The sequence below is a fragment of the Pristis pectinata genome, chromosome 34 (assembly GCF_009764475.1).
Source record: "Pristis pectinata isolate sPriPec2 chromosome 34, sPriPec2.1.pri, whole genome shotgun sequence".
Lineage (NCBI taxonomy): Eukaryota > Metazoa > Chordata > Chondrichthyes > Rhinopristiformes > Pristidae > Pristis > Pristis pectinata.
In genome coordinates this window covers 13,697,035-13,703,034 of record NC_067438.1, presented here as the reverse complement: position 1 = coordinate 13,703,034, position 6,000 = coordinate 13,697,035, and the positions used below count along the sequence as shown (strand labels likewise).

Below are 6,000 nucleotides of genomic sequence, written 5' to 3'. Positions count from 1 at the left end.
GCTGGGACTGCATAACTGATTCTGGTGCAAGTCACTGCTGCGCTAATAGAGGACATCTTGGAGGGCTCACGTCGCGAGGCCGTATCGTCAAAAGTCAGAAAACTCTGAAGCCAAATTCTGTTCGAACACCATTTCCGAATGTGCAGATGGCAACACCGTAGTGGGCCGGATGTCAACCAACGACGACACTGAGCACTGAGTAAGGAGATAGAGCACCTTGTAGAATCGTGGCAAGACGACAAACTTTCGCTCAATGTATACAAAACAAAAGAGTTGAGGAAGCAGGCTGAATGCACGTCCCTGTTAGTATCAATGGTGGTGGGGTGGAGATATTTGAGAGAATCAAATTCTTATGAGTACAATTTGTCCTGGTCCAACCACGTGGACGCCATGGCGAAGAAAGAACATCAATGCCTCCATTTCCTCATAAGGATACGGAAAATCATCATGTCCCTATGACCCTCTCCGTTATTTATGGATGCACTAAAATAAACATCCTCACCAGACGTATCATTGATTGGGATGGTAACTGCTCTGCCCACGACTGCAAGCAATTGCACAGAGTTATGGACGCAGCACAGTCTATCACGCGAACCAGCCTCGCATCCTTTCACACTGTCTACTACACTCACTGCCTCGGGAAAACAGGCAACATAATCAAGCACCACGCCCACCACAGTCATTCTCTCGTCTCCCCCACCCATCGCGCAGAAGATACGAAAGCCTGAAACACGTACCACCAGGCACAAGGACCACTTCTATCCGGCTGTATTCAGACTCGTGAACGGACCTATTATAGCTAAAGTTGATCTCTTGATCGCTCAATTTACCACTCCATGGCGCTTGCACATTATTTTTCTTTCCGCACTGCGTTTTCACTGTAATTGTAACAATATACTCTGAATTTTGTTTTTTTGTCCGCTATGTAGAACGTCGATATACTTATGTATGGAATGAACTGCGTGGATGGCACGCATACAAAAGCTTTTCACTGTATGTCATTACATATGACGATAATAATCTAATTGCCATTTAAGAAAGATGCACTCACTCTGATGGAGTTACGTTACCGGCCTCCCAATGGGAAACGGGAGCTGACGGAGGAAATTGCAGGCCGATCACCAAAATACGTAAATAAAAAGCAGGTTTGTTGTGACTGATTCTAAAGCCGCCAATATTGACAGGAGTTTGGTGGTCATGATAGCTGTGGCCAACATCCGGGCCAGAGATGGCCATGTAGAACTCACCTGAATTAACGGATGGTAGACACACAACAACAGAGAATCAGTTACACTGTAAAGCGTTACGCTAACCGCTACACTACCGTACCAGGTGTCCTGCCTCGCCAGCTGACTCATCATTTGGTAATGAGAGTTGAAGGAAATATTGAGGCATATTAAATAACTAAATTAGGGGAGAGATGGATGAAGTAGCTGAGTAAAACAGAAGAGTGGAAAGGCCGGTTATAGTGTGTGGCTCAAATGTTCTTCAGGCAAACACATAAAAGTGAAAGGAACAATCTCAATGTATTACAAACACACATTCAAACCTTTGCTTCATTGTGGGACGGTTGAAAGATGGTCAGGACGGAGAGGTAAGTTTGCCGGACCATACAGTCCATGGGAAAGACAGGAAAGATGGTAGAGCTGGAAGAACAGCCTTGGGGATTGATGAGAATTCAGGTTGAAATCAAGTCATGGACGGGGAGAATATAATGAGAAGTAAACAGGCAATGGAGGCTTTGAGAGTAGAATTGAGTGGAAGGATTCATCACTCTCGAAGCTGTGTTTAGGCCCCATGGTATCAGCTGTGAAATGGCAGAATGTATAAATTCATAAACTTAGGCCTCATGGTTACAGCTGTGAAATGGCAGAATGTATAAATCCAGAAACTTATGCACTTATGTAGCAAAGGTGTGGAGGTTTTAAAGAGCGAATTATAATTTTCACAGATTTGAATAAACAAGAGGTATCTCATGAGTGAAAGGTAATGAATATCCAGAGAGTGTTCAGAATAGTTATTTACAAGAATGGGGTAGAATTTGCAACCAGCAGTCTGCGGGCCTCACTACAGCTCTCTGCAGAGCGAAGTGGATGACTGGGTGCCCTGGGTAAAATACACTTCTGGGGCAATCTTTGCAATGAGAGCTTGGAGAGGGAAACTAGTCAGATCCTTGGTGATCCTCAAGACAACTCTCACCTTGCCCTGCGTTGCACCAACTTATCCCAGTCTGATCTAACATGATTAATACTTTACACCCTTTCGCCTGCATTCAGTGAGGAAGCTCTCCCTGCACCTCCTTTGATCTGGCACAGAATCTGCAGGCAGATCCCACACTATAAGTGTTGGGGAACTGGTGTAAATTCCTGCTTCCATTCTCGTCCTGCACCGACATGCCCAGCGGAGAATCCTGAGAGAAACTTCACTGGATTTCTGGGTTTGCACTGGATTAGGTAACAGGTAATGAGACCGATTTAGTTAATAGTGAAATGATAGAAGACCATTTATGTAACAGAGGTCACAATTCACAGTAGTGTTTGGAAGGGAGAAAAGTCGAACGGCTACAGAGCTCCGATGAGAAAACTAATTAACCTGTTAAACCAACAGGCAGAGCAGGAGTTCAGAAAGGAATTCTGTGTGAAACTACCCCTCTACGGGACAAGTATCTTGGTTGCCAATGGATGACTAAAGTGAAAGCTACTGCAGATCCCGGCGACTGAGAGATGCAAAATTAGGCAAAAGCTGATCAAACAAATTGTAAGAGCTACAACAGGGAACCCACAAATATAACTTGTGGGCAATATCAAAATCAACACAAAAATAACGACAATAGTAGGAACAGAGATTACTGTGGTAATATAATTAACAAAGTTTAGCAGGATTTGGTCAGTGAACAAAAATCAATAACAGTTTGTCTCTGTCATCCTCCCCACATCTCTGCGAACAGAGATCCCTCCTCTCCTCTGCCGTAACTCCCCCGATTCTGAAAGAAACAGGACGGACTGATTGACATGAATTCCCGTTTCTTTGACACATATCCTGAGGCATCCCGTGCAAATCCACAGGAAAAAACAGCATTCCAGACATCCCAAAAATCTTGTGTAAGTAACATCACAGCAATAAAGAAAATAATGGCACAAAAGCTCAGCAAACCCGCCCCACCCTTGGACTCGATGGTCTACATCCCAGGGTTGTAAAGGAATTGGATGAGGACACTGCAGATGTGTGAATGAAACCCTGGGGCGGTGTGACACCTAGCGGGGAGCTTCGGCATTGCAGGTCGGCGGCCAGCGAAGCTGCTTCCATTTTAGGAAGATATGCAGATAAGGAGGGCGAAAAGAAAGCATGAAAGGATGAAAAGTAACACCAGTTTAAAAGGAGAGAAAAGGCAAAGCATGAAGCTATTTGTTTGTCTAGAAACTTTTGTGGGTAGGTAGAAACAATGTACGGTTTGACAATGCGGCTCGTGTTGATGTTAAGGAGTGATGCATGTGGCTGGCTGGGTGAGCGGTAGCAGTACAAAGCATACTTACCTGGCAGGGAACCGTCGGTGATCAGGAGGGCCGAGGTTCCAGGACGAGGCTATCCCATTGCACTTCGGGTGTGCTGACGCCTGCGATGTCCCCAAATGCGGGATACTCGACTGCATAATTTGTGGTAGTGGGGGACTGCGTTCGCGCTCTCCCCTGGTTATTTACTTAAAAACAGAATTCATTTATTGGGCGTATACAGTAAAAGGGAAGACTGTAGTATCCTGATTATCCGCACTGCAGTATGTTTTCAAAATAATATGTTCTATTGATTCAAGTAGTCTCTAATGTCGCTATTGTAACACAGCGCCAAGCTGTGCTGTCTTCAGAAATCGGCTTTTCGAGTTGATTTTTTAGCCCGTCGGACGTGGATCGGCACATGATATTCTGATATTATAGCTGTTAATGGAAACATGGTTGAGGGATGGGCGGGACTGGCAGCTCAGTGTTCTAGGGTACCGATGCTTCCGGCGTGATTGAGGCAGAGCTAAGAGAGGAGGGGCAGTTGCAATATTGTTTAAGGAGAAGCTCACAGCAATACATAGAACACTGACCTTTAAACTTCGCCTAAGACTATCTAACTTCTTCTATTGTCATTTCTTTAAAAAACTTGTACTGAATCTGGTTCTCGTTTCCCCTTGACTTCTGTTTTCCCTCACATTTTCAGTACAGTATCCTCATCCTTTCCTCTGAAGGTCAAAAAATATCTATTTCCTGATTTTCATTCACAATATTCCCTGTGTAATTCACAAAGGGGACTGCTTTTCACTGAATATACTTGCGAAAACCTCCAATGCTGCTGGCACGGTAGCGTAGCGGTTAGCGCGACGCTATTACAGAGCCAGAGGTGTTCGATTCCCGCCGCTGTCTGTAAGGAGTTTGTACATTCTCCCGTGTCTGCGTGGGTTTCCTCCGGGTGCTCCGGTTTCCTCCCACATTCCAAAGTCGTACGGGTAGGTTAATATGCGTTTAAAAAATGGGCGGCGCGGACTCGTTGGGCCGGAAGTGCCTGTTACCAAGCTGTAAATAAAATTAAAAAAAATTATTACCTTGCCAGCTTTACTTCCTATGGCCCTTTTGCAGCTTTTTATTTTCTTCACTGAGAGAGGTTATTCTGTGAGAAAGTCCAGCGAGGTTATATGGACACATAACCAAGAAATAAGATTGAGGTGTTCGGTCACATTGCTGGGCTTTTGCTATTGAACACCCACCCTCAATAGTCAACGGTTATTAGAGGTGGAGGGAAATTGCAGATAAGTGTAGGAATAATAAGGTGGTAAGTAGGTGATTTCAAACTCCATAATGTTGACTGGGACTACCATGGTGCTAAGGCAGTTAGCTGGGGTAGGATTTGTTCAGAGTGTCCAGGAAAGCTTTTTTAATCAATGGGTATAGATGGCCGTGCTAGAGTGGGGCCAATGTTCGATATCCTCTTAGGAAATGAAGCTGGAAAGTGGCCGATGTGTCACCTGGGGAGCACTTTGAGGACAGTAGCCTTAATTCTATCAGCTATACAATAGTATTGGAAAAGGATAGAACTGGTCCGCAAGTTGAATTCCCAAATTGGACAAGACCAATTTTGATATCGTTAGACAGGAATTTAAGAAAAAGTTGATTGGGAGAGGCTGTTAGCGGGTAAAGGGATATCTTGCAAGTGGGAGGCTTTTGAAAAAGAGATATGGCCAGCGTGTTGCGTTAAAATGAAGGGCAAGTGTAGCAGAATCAGGAAACCCTGGTCGACGAGGGATATTGAGGCTCTGGTCAGGATAAAGAAGGAGGTGTACGTCGGGTATAGGGCATTGGGATCAACCGAAATCCTCGAGGAGTATCAAGGGTGTCGGAGGACATTTAGGAAGGAAATTAGGAGGGTTAAAGAGGGGATAAGAGATATCCCTGGCAGATAACGTAAAGAAGAATCGTAAAATATTCTACAAATACACTAAGAACAAAAGGATAACTAAGGAGAGACTTGGTCCCCTTCAGCATCAGCGTGGATGTCTACGTGTGGAACCACGGGGAAGCCGGAGGTCTTAAATGAACACTTCTTCTCTGTATTTACATAATCTAAGGCCATGGAAATAGGGAGCTCAGAGAAGTGAAAGTTGATATCTTCAAGCATATCAACATATAAACAGGAGGCCTTGGCAGTTTTGAGGCGAATAAAGAACAGTAGGAACAGGCCCTTCAGCCCAAAATGACTCTGCATGATGCCAAATTAAACTAATCCCATCTGCCTGCGCATGATTTACAGCCCACCATTCCCTGTCTGTTCACGCGTCAGTCTAAATCCCTTTCAATCATTGTTATTAAATCTACTTCCACTATCTGCCCCGCGGGTGAGTTACAGGTAATTACTGCGCTCTTGTGTAAAAACAATCGCCCCGCAAATCTCCTTTAAGCATTTTACCCCTCACCTGAAGACTATGCCCTCCAGTATTTGAGATTTCCACCTTGACTATCTACTCTGTCT

The 6,000-nt window shown here is 44.6% G+C and overlaps 1 non-coding gene across 1 annotated transcript; it reads left to right on the top strand.

Annotated features, from left to right (window-relative positions):
* Positions 1 to 3,525: 3,525 nt before the first annotated feature.
* Positions 3,526 to 3,689, top strand: LOC127586162 (U1 spliceosomal RNA). Its single transcript, XR_007958662.1, has one exon. It is a non-coding gene; the product is annotated as a U1 spliceosomal RNA (small nuclear RNA).
* The last annotated feature ends 2,311 nt before the right edge of the window (positions 3,690 to 6,000 follow it).